At 37.9% G+C, this 17,292-nt stretch overlaps 1 protein-coding gene across 1 annotated transcript in view; it reads left to right on the top strand.

Moving 5' to 3' along the window:
- The first annotated feature begins 5,501 nt into the window (after positions 1 to 5,501).
- Positions 5,502 to 17,292, top strand: part of LOC134224576 (TBC1 domain family member whacked) — a 50,072-nt gene continuing 38,281 nt past the window's right edge. The window contains exons 1-2 of the mRNA XM_062703987.1: positions 5,502 to 5,657; positions 7,628 to 8,300. The gene's annotated coding sequence lies outside the window, so the exon portion shown is untranslated. The remainder of the gene's footprint in view (positions 5,658 to 7,627; positions 8,301 to 17,292) is intronic.

Genomic DNA, 17,292 nt, shown 5'->3' with positions numbered 1-17,292 from the left:
TAGTTTGTGCACATAAAAAATATTGTTGATTTGATCTCAGTGAGGTATCCTAATACCTGATACACATTACAACATGATAACATCATCAAAATGTTCGAATTCATGAGAATTTATAATTTCCATGCTGGGTTTAGTTTGATTTTGAATCAGTTGAAATTGTCCATTTTCAAAATTGATCGGATTAATATATGTTATGTGATAACATATGTTTTAGTTAATTAAGTTTTTTTTTAATTTTTTTTGTACTTGAAAAAAACCACGTGGTCAAAGGGGAGGGGGGTTTTGCCAAATGACCACGATAAACCACATGGGGGGAGGGGGGTCGAAAATCTTCAAAAATATGACCACGTGGTTTCTGGATGGCCCCAAAGTAAATATGTAATTGAACCGGGCTTACACGGTTAGACAAAAGTACCTAATATTAGGTACTTTTCACTCAAATCGGTGGTTCAGTGTGGGAACCCAAAATTAAGTAATTTTTTCTTGAAATTAAATGAAATTCACCTAATATTAAGTAAAATATCAGAAAAATATATTAAGCTCGTTTAGTGGAATGTATTAAACCGTCTAAGACGAATTAAGTACTGTCCATTTAATTCCACCAGTTAATTTTCGTTATCTTTGCAGATACGTATTTCGACCACAACTGTGTGGTCGTCTTCAGTGTCTTGTACTTGACTCGACTTCAGTCGAGTCAAGTACAAGACACTGAAGACGACCACACAGTTGTGGTCGAAATACGTATCTGCAAAGATAACGAAAATTAACTGGTGGAATTAAATGGAAGTAAAATATACTTAATTTTAAATAGAAACTAACCAAAAGTTAGGTAAATTTCACTCAACTTTTGTAAACATGAGATTACTCAACGTTGGGTTCCCACACTTTAATGCCCTTGTTGAGTGGTTTTGCTCTTCATTTTATGACAACAAAGGGAAGAGGGAGAGAGATGCAAGAGAAAAAAGTACCTAAAATTAGGTACTTTTTTCTAACCGTGTACCAAAGAGCTCCAATTTTGAACTGCAAGCACCGAAGATGTCCGAAAAAACACATAATATCCTCTTGATTTAAATCATCCATGAGTTTTGAGATTTTGAGTTTTTACCAACACTGCGTGGTATATGGACAGCCCCTAGAGTACAAATGCAAGAATAGTGATTTTTGATACCATTAATATTTTGGCCATAACTTGTAATTCCATAGTCCGATCAGCCCAATTTGAAAAGGAAACAGTTAAGCCCGCAGTCCACTGTTTGTCATATTGACAAATATTTGTCAAGTTTATTTGGTTTATCAGTCTGATAGGATAATTGAAAATCGACATGGATTTCAGGCTGACTTGTCAAATATTTGTCATCATGACAAACAATGTGCTAAGGGTTTTAGACAGGATTTTCCGTCGAGTGCAACTCGTTGCGAGGGTAAGAGCTTGAAAAAATGGAAAGACTTTTTACGCCTTTTTTGCGTAAAACTAATTGTTTTGGCTACAGCTCCTGTTTCCATAAGATTCAATGGGAAACAATGAGACAGGATTCTCAGTCGAATGAAACTTGTTGTGGGCAAATCGATTAATGGTACGTACCGTCTACGGGGGTGTCATTGGGCCAAAATGTGGTACGCTCGAAGTAAATGTTACAAAGCTCTAGTAGTTAATATTGGAATCAAGTTGTAATTAGTTAGGTACAAGCTTGAACAATAAATTTACCACTGTGTGGGAAAAAAATAATAATTGAGAGAAATTCTTCAAAGTTATATGTTGTTTAAAATTGGCCCATTCTCACCCCTCACAGGGGGTGACATTGGGCCACATACAATAAAGTTCAGCGGTGATGATGCAACGATTCAATCGTTCATTAAAATAATTGCCTACATTATGGCTTTTACCAACTATGTATGGCAAATCAACCAAAGGCTTGGCCCAATCTCACCCCTTTTCAGCATGCATTGCTCGTTGCTACGAAAAAACAAGACCGTTAAATAAATATTCATAAAATTCAATAAAACAACAAACAGATTATCGTAACATGATCACCAGGTATCCATCGATCTAAAATTTAGTTATGTAATAGATTTGTGGGGCATAACTGACACTATTTTAATACGGGTTCATTCGATCAATAGTTTTACATTCACATTCCAAGCATTATGGTACGAGCACAATTAATCTTTGGAATTTGTTTTGTGATTTCCTAGACGTGAATTTTAATATAATTTCGAACCGTTTGAAGTTTTCATCAAAAATCGTAACAGTTTCTGAGATATTAGAAGTTGAAACATTTTTCGTTTTTGGCCCAATCTTACCCCCTAGGCCCAATGTCACCCCGAATGACGGTACCATAAAAATTTGTAGAGATTTTACATCACCTCAATTCGTCGAACTGAGTCGATTGGTATAGCACTATGGGTCTATTATAGGCCTCCTATAAAGAGTTTATTTTTGGAGCCAATATATAGCCTTTACTCGTACTTGGTGTTCAAGAAAGGCAAAACTTCCCGAGAGCTCTTTATCCTTTTGGTTATTTTTTTATAAATGTTTCCAATTGACATAGGTACCGTAATCCGAGGGAACATTGATAACCGGGGTAACATTGATCAGTTTCACCATTTTCAAGAAATGAATAAAATATTATTTCCTGTCACAATTACTTAGTTAGTATCTTAATCTTGACTAAATTTGCTGCTGAATGATATAAGCTTCAGATGAATTTGCATTTATTTTTCGCCAAAATTTGAACAATAAAGTCAAGATTAATTTTTGAACTAACAGCAAGCTGCCAAAAAAAGCACTCAAAACAAGTAATAACAAAAAATTAAGCTCGTACATATATTTATGTGATAAGCAATCTTATTTTATTGGTTAATCCATAGTTTTTGTTTCGAAATGTTGATATATTGTTGAAAAACAAGATAATTCCACTAGCGCTGATGATGTATTTCTCGAAACAATCGATGCACATCGCTTCAGCGTAAGAGATTCCAACTATAATTGCCTACTTTAAGGCGTTTGCATACGCTTTCTCTATAGATAATTGATTGATCAAAGTTACCCCAAATTGGAAAATCAAAAAACCCGACGAAAAACATTTTTTAAACAAGTTTATTATTATCAAATAATCAAAAACACCATTAAACAGAATTATTTATTAGATCGCTCACTACTGGTGGATGTGAACTATCAGAATTTAGATCACAATTTAAAGCTTGAAAGATGGAACTGCAAGTCTCTAGGTTTCACGGGTTGCAACAGGATAATCTACGATGAATTACATCACTCCAACTCCAACTCCAACGTCGTAGCGCTGGAGGAAATCTGCTGGACAGGACGGAATGTGTGAAAAAGAGAAGCGGCTTCATAGTGTTGGGCAATATGCGCCAACGCGTGATTGGGTGGCAGCCAATCAATGCAATTATGTGCAAGCTGAGAATAAAACGGCCGTTTATTCAACTATAGCAACATCAACGTGCACTGCCCATACGAAGGAAAACGCCACGTTGATAAAGAAACGTTATATGCACAGCTGGAACCAAGATGAATACACAGCTAGGTGTTGCAGTCTGCCCAATTTATGGACGAGAAGAAGGCGGGGGTGAAAAATTCATTTTCGGTGCAAAACATAAACAAACCGGCTGGCTCTCCCATACTAAAATCCAAGATGGCTGAATCGTGAATTTGGCAGATTGGAACACCTAGTGGTGTATTCATCTTGGCTGGAACAGACGTACACGATGAATGCCCACTGCGGGACGTTAAAATCGTCATCGGTGACATGAACGCTCAGATAGGCAGGGAGGAAATGGACTATTACCGGTCATCGGACCGGATAGTCTGCATACCGTATCGAACGACAACGGCCAACGATGCATAAACATTGCAGCCTCCCGCGGAAAGGTAGTCCGAAGCACTTTATTCCCCCGTAAGAATATCTCTTGAAGATAACTGGAGAGATATTCGATCCGCCATTGGAAGCATCGCAACCGCTGTACTAGGCACGGTGCGGAAATGACTGGTATGACGGCGAATGTGAGCAGTTAGTGGTCGAATAGAATGCAGCATGGGCGAGATTGCTGCAACACCGCACCGAACAAGAGTGAACGAGGCACGATACAACTGTACCGCGCAAAAACGCACGAAAATTTTATAAGAAGTTAAACCGTTCACGTATGGGCTACGTGCCGCAGCCCTATATGTGTAAGGACATAAACGGGAACCTTCTTACGAACGAGCGTGAGGTGATCCAATGGTGGCGGCAGCACTACGAAGAGCGACTGAATGGCGATATGGCATAGAACGGTGGCGGTATGGTAATGAACCTGGGAGCACGCGCGCAAGACATACGACTTCCGGCTCCGAATCTGCAGGAACCCTGGAGTTGACCAACTACCAGGAAAGCTGATAAACACGGTGATGAGGCGCCGGCCAGAGCGCTGTACTGGGCAATTACCAAGCTTTAGGAGGATGAGGTTCTGCCGCAGGGTTGGATGGAAGGTGTCGTGTGTCCCATCTACAAAAAGGGCGATAAGCTGGATTGTTGCAACTACCGCGCAATCACATTGCTAAACGCCACCTAATAGAAACTCTCCCGCCGACTAACACCAATTGCAAGGGAGTGGTGGGGCACTACCAGGCGGGATTTATGGGTGAACGCTCTACCACAGACCAGGTGTTCGGCGTACGTCAGGTATTGTAGAAATGCCGCGAGTACAATGTGACTTCAAAGCCGCATATGAAACAATCGATCGGGACCAGCTGTGGCAGCTTATGCACGAAAACGGTTTTCCGGATAAACTGATACGGTTGATCAAGGCGACGATGAATCGGGTGATGTGCGTAGTTCGAGTTTCAGGTGCATTTTCGAGTTCATTCGAAACGCACAGAGGGTTACGGCAAGGTCAACATCGCTTTGGAGAAAGTAATACGAAGGGCAGGGGATGACACTAGTAGTACGATTTAAGTTCGTCCAGTTATTTGGTTTCGCCGACGACATAGATATTAAGGCACGCAATTTTGAGAAAATGGGGGTTAGAAATTTGATTTGGAAATTAGGACCATTGCAACTGTGCCTTACTATAATGTAACAAGAAGTAGGAGAAAAATGCTAAATGATATTTTGCAATCGTGAAATTAAATAAATGCGTCTGTTCATTACTATAAAATTTTATAAATATTCAGAGAAACGATCAAGTCAAATTATTATCGGACATTTTCGCCTGAAGCTTCGCCAGTCTAAGCCAAGACAACTCACTCCTCACTTATCATGCATTTTCCATCTCACAATTTTATTCTACCACCAACGCCAATGCCAGCAAGGTAGGTATGCGCCTCATGGCAATGCTGAGCATATCAGAGCAGAGCATACGATGGACGAGTTGGGGGGTGGTGCGATGAACTAAACACAGTGGGTGTAGGATTTACGGAAAGTTTCTATACGGCACAGACTGTATCGCGGTATTGTGTAGCCGCCATCCAGTCCTATTGGAAAAGCAATCTGGTTTGTAAGTGGATAGTGTATGGCGTGCGCTGTTTTCGTCGACAGTCTGCTCATTGCTCAGATCTCCTCGGTGTGTGCAGTTTCAGTCTGTTCAGTGATTTTTCGGAGTACGGTTCGCGTTTTATTTCGCGAGGTGACGACGTGTGCGAGTAGCAAGAGCAGAAAAGTGTAATGAAAACCGATCGATATTATTTGTAAATATTTTTACGCAGTTGGCGCAACCAACCAGTTGTTGACAGTTTTCCCAACTTTTCCTTGGATTACTACGGTTTCAGTGTTGCAATTATCTCTTTGATTTGGCAGTATGTTGAATAATTGTGGCAAATGTTGGTGACACTGGACAAGGTTAGACCACGTATATGATCACTATCGTCGTCGTTGCCGTAGTCGTGGATGTGTTATAAAACGCGAAAGAATTCCGATGGAACAAAGCTCGATATTTTATGTGCTGATTAGGGTGTTCCACTAATATTTAATAACTGCCCACCATGCAAAATTTGCATATTTGATGCAGATTTGCTGTACAAACCAATGCTATAAGAAAATAATAGAAAGTTTGTAAAAACGCTTATGGCACTTTTTCATTAAATTTTCACTTGTTTATTCAAATTTTCTGTGCTATCCAGAACATGCTAAGAGATAACTGTTATAATCAAATAACAAGTTTGACAACACGCCTCAAAATCATAATTAACTATTTTTTGACAAAAAATATTTGGCCAACTCAACTAAAGGCAATTTATCCACAAAAGCATCAACACAAGGAATTATTAGCGAATATCCAAAACCAAAACACCTTAGTCAAGAACCCATCAATTTTGCTTTTTGTTCTATAATAATTTATGTTCGCTCGATGTTCGATGTAACCGCACAGAAATTTTTAAATGTATTTTTTATCTTTTTTTGCAACACTGTATCGTTATACTTTACTGTCTACAATCGCATATTGGTCCCATAATATTTAAAGAAATCCAGCAAGGTCAATATACGCTAATGATTAAAAAAAAATTTCCCTATTGGACTGCTGAAATTGTAATTACATCCTGTTGTCAATGTACAACGTACAACGTATAAAGTAGCTTTTCCATTTCGTGTAAAATTTTCGAAAAGAATGATGACTCATTTTATAACAAATAATACATGACAGACTGTAACAGTTTTCATTAGTTTGCAAAAAATAAACCATTGATTTACTTTAGTTTGGAGTCTGATTAAATGTAGGAATTGTATGCCATTTTTATAGAAGACCCTACTGTTTTATTTTCGATTATTCGCCGCCCAAAATCAAGCCTTGGCCAATTAGATACAGCTACTTTACGAAAATGATTTCAAGTCATATTGGAATACTTGATTTTAAAATTTGTACACTCTAATTTTCATCTACTCAGTGACTGAGTAAAATTGTATTGCCGTCTCTTTTCTTCCCACGGAAATTTTACTCAATTTCCATCAAAAGCAGGACTACTCATAGTTTTGAGTAGTCCTGCTTTTGACGGAAATTGAGTAAAATTTCCGTGGGAAGAAAAGAGAGGGCAATACAATTTTATCTACTCAGTCCCTGAGTAGGTGAAAGTAAGCGTGTATATTTTGTGTTCAAATTGAAATTAATATAGGGCTCCTGGACTTCATCTCATAGCTCCGATATTGATTCCACGAAAAACAAAGCAATGAAAAGGAATTTGATTCGTTTCTTATTTTTGTGTTTTTCCTAGCAGTGAGCACGCATGTTAGCAAAAAGAAGCGACGAAATTGGTGCCGTATTTCTTTGTTTCGCGTTGAGATGAATATATGGTCAGTGAGATGGAAAACGGAACAGTTCCCCTATTGTGGATATTTGATTTTTTTTTTTCATTTTTCGGATTCCGTAAAGTTCTTCCGCAGGCTCGAAAAACTTTTGAAACACTGAAACAAAAACCAAATATTTGGTGTTGCCATCGAAGTATGCCATTTTTGCATTCGTATATCATATACTTTTATTTATGCCCAGGGAAGTCGAGATAATTTCCAAACTTAAAATTGCCTAGACCGGCACCGGGAATCGAACCCTGCCATCCTCAGCATGGTCTTGCTTTATAGCCGCGCGTTTTACCGCTAGGCTGAGGAAGGCCCCTTATTCCAATAAATATTAAATGTTTTAGAACACCCTAAATACGGACACTACATACGTGAAGAAAAAAGTACAACACACGGCCAGAGTACATTGAGCCACATAACATACATATCGCGAGGCGGGACGACCAGCGTTAATATTCATCGAATAAGTGAGAGGTGATTTTCCGCCGTATCCCATACTCATTCCATATTTCGACGAGCAGTGCGAAACGAAAGTGGTCAGTGTGCAACGCGCAATGGTGAAAATCTGAAGCATTAAATAAATTTCGACCCTGTGCCTATATTGCATTGAATTGGATATGGTGCAGAAAATGTAAATGAATTCAGCTCTCACCGCGACCTACCAAACCAACAGAGCAGCAGAGTGGCGATTGTGAGCAATAATACATCATGAAGGAAGGAATGAAAGTAGTGTGCTGTTGATCAATCAATTGTAGGAAACGAAGAAAATGATGGTGTTGTTCAGCAGTGATTGCAATTTACGTGTCCAAGGAATGTCTACTTTCAATTGAAAGTTCGCTGAATTGCCAGAAGTGTTACCGTTTGTAGTCGTCTACTAAGTGTTGCGTTATAGATAAGCACGACGACGGTTGTAGATAACGCACGTAAACTGACCAAACTGTTTCAAAGGGGGCTGCAACGATGACGATAAGTGCTCCGATAAGATCGGCCTAGCCAAGAATTTTCTGTTTATTTTAGGTGAGTAACAGCTTCTATCTGCATTGTTTTTGATATAGTGAAACACACATCCACTAACTTGAATTGACTAAGGTAGTTTTTTTTACCACTTTATACCTTGGATTTTCCCCTCTTATGAATAGATTGCAAAACCGCAGGTTGATGTACGTAGAGAATAATAATAACAGAAAAAATGTCATCTCCGGGTGATGTCAACAACGTGGAACCAGTTTATTTAGCCTGTCGCTGTCGGTCTGCTCAGCGATGTGTGGGGTTATTCGAATGGTTGGAGGTAAAGGAATGGAATACAATCAGTGAACCTTTTGTTGATAGTACATGTCTACCTAAAGCGACGACAATGCGTGTGCCACTTAAATTTGGTATGACCTGGGTTATCTGTTTGTGAGTGTATGTATTAAGTACTTGCACAGGGACATGATGTTGTAAGCATCTAAAATATTGAAACTATTTTGAGTTGCGTTGGTTCCATCCAGGTTCCATAGTCCCAGCGGAAAATACCTCTTGCCACTTTATTATTTCACATTCGGAAATGAGTTGATCTTAATTATTTTTCTTTTACTCGGCTTTTGCTTGTTTCTTACGTATAGCAGCAGGAAATTTAGTGATAATAATTTAGCTCTATAGATGTAATCATGTCTTTGCCAGTCAATTAATTTCAATAATGCAAGTACAATAGTACTTGACATCCAGATGACCTGCCACTGCATGCAGAACCACACAGCAAATAGTTTTGAAAATTCATCGATATGTAAAATTACAGCTGTAAATATGCTACAAATTACGATTCGTTATTTGCACTCCGAAATGCTATGACTGATCGGGACGCGTCGCTTGCGCTGACTAACTGCTGATGCCGGGTCGGGCGAAGCCGGCCGGCGACATGGTTATCCTCGGCTTGCTCGCGATCGACTTGCGACAGTCAGTGATACCAACAGAATAGAGCTGACTTTGTGTTATATCCCCATGGGTAAGGAAACTGACGTAATAAGACTGGTATGCACCTCACATCCTCCTTCTCCTCTATAAAAAAAATATCCTCGGTTCAATTTATGGGCATATGTAACACTATCACCAAATGTTAAAAAAAAATCCCGCGAAGTGCAGTAGATATTTACTCTTCTCTTCCTATTTTTATTCTTTAATCATTGATTAGTTAAATATTAGGATGTATAAGTGCTTATTGAGGATCTTTTTGCGTTTCACGAATCCGATATTTTATTTTCGTAGTTCTCCATTGCTGTTCTTATTTCAATCCATTAGCCTGGTAGAAAGGACCCATGCGATGTGTTGAACTTGAAAATTTCAGAGCATTCTTTGTCTGGACATCATTCCTTTCCAAGCCAGTCAGGCATCTAATGCCAATGTTTCGTCAATTTACTATATTTCTTGCTGAACATGACAAGCACAGACACGTTCCATTAATTCATTGACAATCTCATCCTAACTAATGTATAAAACCAGAGAACAAAAAAAGTGAAAAACTGTCGAACTTTAAGTTTACTTATTGCGCATAAAAAATGACAACAAGCCGGATTGCAACCGCTTTTGACGTTCGATCGGAAACAAGATGGCGGCTCCACCTACATCTAAATCTAGTATTTCTACTATCAGCCCTTTAATTCCAAGCTTTCATGATGCCCGATGAGAAAACAAAATCTTTTGACATTTGGAACGTGAAACAAACTTTTGTCCGAAAATACTTTGTATTCGGTCTACCCAGCTAACTTTAACAACTTTGAGCTGAATGAATACAAATGGTTTCCACAGGAGGGTGAAACGCCTGTCGTCTGCGGTACAATGGGATTCTACTCAAAATCATTTTTGGAACCCGCTTTCTGGGTGGTATACCCTAATTCAACTGCTTATTTTTGGCCATGGGGTCGTATGTAGTAAGTGCCAATTTATCGGTATTTAACTTTTCCAGACAAAATCTAGCAATTAGCTAATTTTGTTCGAGCCTTTTTGTGTTTGTATAGCATATGTCGAATAACAGCAAGTAGATACCTACGAAGCTTCAGATAAATTAATTAATTTACCGAAATAAGAACAAAACCATTGGACGCTATTTTGAATGAATGATGGATAGACAAATCAGCCACTTCTCTCTAAGGTTTCCATAACCAATGAAAATAAATCTTCCTACCATTTAACAAGGTTTCAACTACACAATACCATATTCTTAGGAGATTATTTCCGCTTGGTGCTGCACTTGGAAGTAATAATTTGGTGGAGAACAAAAACACTAATTGCTCGTCATTTTGTTTTGCATGTATATATAAATTTTGCATTGATTTTCATCACCGATCGAGAGAATTTCTTTTGAATGGTTTTCACTAAAATAACCATTTTTTTTAATTTTTACCGGCTGTCTCACCCTACTGGCATCGCCTATCCTTCCAATGGGAACGCATGTTGGCTAACATATCTGGGGTTCACCGTGCCGTGGGCATCATTGACAACATAAAATTTGTTAACGAAACATCATTTCGAGTCTAATTTTCTAGTATGAAGTAATCATTGTACATAGAGCGTTTTGATCGAATTTATTACTTTTGTCGTTATGTACTACGTATTTCATGGCAAAAAATATGTTTGATTCCCAATCTTCAAACCATCTTTCAATACCACCTTGTTGGTACAGTGTGAAACAGATTGAATTTTTGGTAATAAAAGTATCAGAAATTTACGCCCATAGCAAAATAACATCGTGTATTCTATGCTGGAACCAGAAGCATAGCAGTGTGTGTGGTTTGTCTTCACCAATCAAAAGGCTTTCTATATTTTGCAAATGGTTTTTTTTACCATTCAAAATATTTTTTCGTCGGTTTTCATTACCGATCAGGAGTTCTTCTTCGTCTCCAGAATAGTTTTCATTGAAATTTAAAATGTTAAATGTTAAGGTAATATTACCCGATTAAGGAGTTAATGCCGCATGTATGGTTTTCAGTGAAAACACTATACAGTTCTAAATGTGTCTATTTTTAATCGTTTTTCATTACCAGTTTTCCTTACCTCCCGTATAGTTTTCATTATCATTCGAACTTTTTCTATCGGTTTTCAATACCGATTAAGAGGATTTGGATTCCTGAAACGTTTCCATTACCGATCAAGAGGTTTTCCTTACCTCCCGAATGGTTTTCATTGCCATTCGAAATGTTTTTTTTTCCATCGGTTTTCATTACCGATGAGGAGGTTTTCCTTACCTCCCGAATGGTTTTCATTACCACTTTTTTTCCACCGGTTTCCATTACCGATTAAGAGATTTTCATTATCTCCCAAATGGTTTTCATTACCATTTGACATGTTTCTTTTCCATCGGTTTTCATTACTGATGAGGAGGTTTTCCTTACCTCCCGAATGGTTTTATTACCATTCAAAATAATGTTTTTTTTCAATTCAGTTTTCATTACCAAACACAAAAAAAAATCATTCTCGTGTCATTTTTTTCTATTCCACAAGCATCTTACCTATTCCGCTTTTAACTTGCATCGAATAGCTTAATTCACAACCAGTGTTAGGCTGTTATACAAATTGGTACAACAAATAAATTAACTGGCAGGATCGCCAATGTAAATATGCTACAAATTACGATTCGTTATTTGCACTCCGAAATGCTATGACTGATCGGGACGCGTCGCTTGCGCTCACTGACTGGCGATGCCGGGTCGGGCGAAGCCGGCCGGCGACATGGTTATCCTCGGCTTGCTCGCGATCGACTTGCGACAGTCAGTGATACCAACAGAATAGAGCTGACTTTGTGTTACATCCCCATGGGTAAAGAAACTGACGTAATAAGACTGGTATGCACCTCACAACAGCTAATACCATGATTATGAGCATAATGACCGAGCATTTCGTATTTGCCTCTCCGTGATCTTCTTCTTCTTGGCATTACATCCCCACACTGGGACAGAGCCGCCTCGCAGCTTAGTGTTCATTAAGCACTTCCACAGTTATTAACTGCGAGGTTTCTAAGCCAGGTTACCATTTTTGCATTCGTATATCATGAGGCTAGCACGATGATACTTTTATGCCCAGGGAATTCGAGACAATTTCGAATCGAACCCAGCCACCCTCAGCATGGTCTTGCTTTGTAGCCGCGCGTCTTACCGCACGGCTAAGGAGGGCCCCTAAAGTAATTACCATTCTGATATATTTAGCTGTGCATTGACGTTCAGGGGGGCTTTAGTTTTTAGTCCCTTTAGGCCGTAAATTCTCAGCGCCAGAAAGTCGGAATAGGAACAGTGGTACCATGCTGATTCGATGACGATTGAATAAACAATAGAAGTAAGGTACACCGGGGCAAGTTGAAATGGTTTTTTCAAAGTTGAACTTTGAAGTGCTGTAAAAAAATCACCCTTTGATAAATTTTGAATCCGTTTGTGGTGTTTGCTAGTTTGGGCCAAAGATTATGCATAAAAAATAAGCAACCTTTCCAAACCTTTTTATTAATATTGTGTATACTGAAATCATTTTTTATATGCATTGTTTCAACTTGCCCCACATATCGGAGCAAGTTGAAACACTGCGCTATATACAGATATAACCTAATTTTGCCGTATTAAAAACAAAATATACAATACAAAACAGAAAGACTCAAGATGTACGAGGTTGTGAAGGTAACTATACTGCCAGGATTGGCATGTAAATTTTCCCATGTAAATTTTTGACGATTTTTATTTTCTTTGAGAAATTAGCTCAAAATTGTCTCCTGTTTAAAAAAAACTTATTAAATAGTAGGCTTTGCTCTAGAAATTTAAAAATCAAATCCCACTTGTATTGTCTCATCTTGATATTTACTCTCATAAAAGTCACATTCCAGATTTTGATACTCTTTCACACAAAAAAAAACTTAAATATGGTCTATTCAATTTTCCCATAGCAATATATACAGATGAAGAATACAGTAATATCCCGATTTCATCTACCGCTGGAGAATTTTGGGGTTGATAAAATAAGACATGTGACGAAAACGGTTTTTTTTTTCAAATTTCCTATTTTTAAATTAATTTCACAAATGAAGCCTGTCCACGTTACATTTCGGACAAGCATCTCATAGCGCGATTTTTTTAATTTTTTTTTTAAAACCACTGGGACGATACATTTCTATGACAGCTCCATCTCTTCGCTATATGTGCTGCCTTCAAAATGTTTTAGCTCTCGTCCAAATTGATGGAATGACGATAAATCAATTGAACATTATCTAGGAGTTCGAAATTTAACGTGCACAGTAGTGTACCTCAAAAACACTTTTTCAATTTTTTTTATGAGCCGCCCTTTTATTCGGTTCTATTTGATGACCTGATGCTCTGGACAAAATTTTAGCCAAATCGGTCAACGTTTGGGCGGTGCTAAACTCGTTGGAAGGTTATATGTAAAAATGTATGCAGAAACATAAAAAAACAGTGATTTGCAGTTGGACAGCACCCGAAAAAAAGGGCGGCCTATCAAAAAAATTGAAAAAAGTTTGTTTCCATACTAATTTGAGCCACCCTAGTGGACAGGCTTTATGAATCAGTTTGTGTCTTGAAAGGGCAAAATGCGTGCACAGTACTCGTTATTTCTTATTGAAAATGATTACAGAATCGGTCACAGGTACTCAGAAGTGGAGACGAGCCAGCCTCGGGCTGAAAGTCTCCCTAATAAAAATACAAGAAACAGGTACTCAGAAATCATTCATAATAAACCACAGGCGGTAAAATTTATTTCATGAAAATCGTTGGTTACGAAAATAAAAATAACGGATAAAATTTTCATTTTTTTAGGGTGACAAAATCGGGTTGAAAACGTGATAAAATCGGGGGTAGACAAAATCAGTGAGTAAAAAAATCGGGTCAACACTGTATAATGTCAAATTCTGGTTTTCAATCTTTAGATTTTTTTGTATTTCTCCATGTAAAACAAGTTTTAAAAAATCAGTCAGAGAAAACTTACATGGGACTCTTATGCGAATAAGGTCCGTATACAACAAAGCCACAAACGCAATTTTCAGGGACCATTACGAGGAGAAGCAGATTAAGAATCTCAAAACTAGACCATGCAGTTTAACCATGACCCCTTTTCATCCTATTTTTAGTAAAGATTGTAGGAGGGTTGCATTCATGACAGGATGGGCGGAAATTTACAAAATTTATTTTCAGAAGTTTGGACCTTTTTCTAAATTTGTGTTCTCCTGATGTACTTACGAACCATGTTGAATTCTGGAAAAAATATTACTTCTAATTGCGTGGGTTACATTTTGAATCGTTGTTTCAACTTGCCCCGCACTTAGCATTTATATTTGCCCCGATGGGTTAAAAATGTGGAGCAATTTCAAACGACCATATTCCAAAAATTAAAGCGGGACTTCCATCGATTTTTTATAATCATTATGCTTATTCAACCTTGAATGATTGCCTACCATGCAAATTTGATGAAAAAACTAAAAAAAAACATCAATTTGACACCTGTTTCATTGGCACGTCAAATAGCTGGCAAGGGGCAAAAAATAAACAATAGCAGGGATTACTTCTAGTAGTTGCAATCTTCCGGGAATGGCAGTCAGAAGGTGTGCTTAGGGGAGTAGTTTGTTGAAAAAAATAATCAGGACATTCGGTCATTTCAGATATAAATTACAGCTTCCATTTCAACTTACGTTCGCCATTTTGACTCTAGCCTAACTTTTGACAAGGGCCTAAACAAAAACACCTTGAACACTTTCTAAAATATGTTACTTGAAAACTTTATGTAAGATAATATTGAAAGCTTGCTAACAGTATAGCAATCGGTCAATCAGTCAATCTTATAAGTGCATCGCAAGCTTTTTCTTCCATAGCACTACATTCCAACTGGAACATAGCCTGCTTTTCAACTCAAGTAATCTATTAGCATTTCTTTAGTTATTAATTGAAAACTTTCTATGCCAGTCATTGCATTAGTATGTATCTAGTGTGTATCGATGGGCTCTTCTGTAATAAGCCACCGGGGATTAAGACTGACTTAGTGGTGGGTGCTTAGTCTCTGTTTCAGTTTGGGTCGGTGATGGTTGCAGCGGGACAATATCAGTCAGGATTGTGCTGAAATTTTCTCAAACTATAATTAATGGAATTATCATTTGATAACTTCTCAGGTGTGAAAAGTAGGCAAGTTGTAATCGGCGATAACTTTTCAAATCTGAGAATAAATTGATAATAAACACCAAAATATCCTTCTAATATAAACCTAACTACAGTAATATCCCGATTTTATCACCCCCCTGGTGAATTTTGGGGTGATAAAACAGTGTATGTGACAAAATTGGAAAAGAAATTATTTCCAATTTTTTAATGCATTCCACAACTATGAATCATTTTATGCCTTGGAAAGGCCAAATGCGTAAACGTTATTTCTTGTCGAAATTTCTTACAGAATATTTCCCAGGTACTTAGACGTCGTTCGTAATAAACTACAGGTGGTGAATGTTATTTCATGAAAATCATTGTTTATGGTATTATTTACAAAAATAGAAAGATTGACTGAAATTTTTTTGGGGTGACAAAATCGGGTCAAAAACGTGATAAAATCGGGATGTGATAAAATCGTTTTGGAAACGTGATAAAATCGGGGGTAGACAAAATCGGAGAGTGACAAGATCGGGTCAACACTGTAATACCAATTTAAAGTCAACAATTAGGTTCAATCGGATGTTTGGCATTGTGTTTTGGTGCTATGTAGGAAAGTAAGTTCGAAAGTGGCATTTACCAATACGTCGAATCGAGATAAAACTTTCAAACGATCCTTGCTTTCCAGCTATGTAGTTCAATGTCACTTTTGCGTACAACCTGATTGGGCTGCACCTTGTTTAACTGCTACCGGTCCTAAGATACTTAAGATATAGATTAGTGTCTCAAAACATGTTCACATTTGCTATCTAGCCTCCACTAAAAAAATTGAAATCCCTTTAAATGTTTACGATTTTGTTTTTCTGAGAAGATTTTTCGGTACATGCTTCTATATGTTCCTCAATTAAAATCATTCGTTTCTTTGAAGCCACTCAGAAAAATAAGCGTATTTTCATATCATATCATTTCCATTTGTTATATTTTTTGTTTAAATATTAATATTTTCAAATACCATACATTTTATTTCATAATTAAAAGAGATTAATTGATAGATTAATACGTAACACGCCTGCGTAACGAATACAAAGTGAAATTATATATAGGGGAACTGTTCCGTTTTCCATCTCACTGTACATATATTCATCTCATCGCGAAACAAAGAAATTCCGCACCAATTTCGTCGCTTCTTTTTGCTAACATGCATGCTCACTGCTGAAAAAAATCACAAAAATAATAAACAAACAAAATACCTTTTCATTGCTTTTGTTTTTCGTGAGACCAATATCGGAGCTATGAGATGAAGTCCAGGAGCAGTAACCCTACTTCCGTAGTAAGGATAAAAACTATTGATTATGCTATCTTCGCACAGCCATGATACTGCGGCCCTTTAATATGTATCAGTGGGCAGGATGAGCAGAGAGATGTGTTGAGTACAATGGTAATATAATGATGCGTTAAATATCTACTTCACAGTGTTTAAGGTACTATCAGGTGCTACCGGACTCAAGCCAATCGGAGTGATATTCCAACCAATCCACCCACTCCACAGTAATTAATATTGGATGACCTTATAAACACACCAATTGCTTATAAACATGGCCAGTGCTATCTGAATTCATTAGACGCAGAACTTCATTTTGAAACGCTCCCCACGCAATTAGTTACCTACTACTGCTAAATATATTATTGCCCATTGACTTATCTGAACCCTAACTACCGAGTGAGTGCGCAATGAAGGAAGCGCGCTTGTTTGGAAATCGTCGCGTCGTTTCGTCGTCACCGTCGAAGTTGTCGGCATCCGTCCGTCCCAGCAAAATAAGTCTTTCCTTCCATAAAACTAACTGCGTGATACCCGAGCGCTTCACTGCGCTCCTCTAACTCTCCGAGCAATGGAAATGGAGCGAAGTACGTAC

The sequence above is a fragment of the Armigeres subalbatus genome, chromosome 3 (assembly GCF_024139115.2).
Source record: "Armigeres subalbatus isolate Guangzhou_Male chromosome 3, GZ_Asu_2, whole genome shotgun sequence".
Lineage (NCBI taxonomy): Eukaryota > Metazoa > Arthropoda > Insecta > Diptera > Culicidae > Armigeres > Armigeres subalbatus.
Note: the sequence above shows the minus strand (reverse complement) of the source record. Positions and strands in the feature narration are given on the sequence as shown.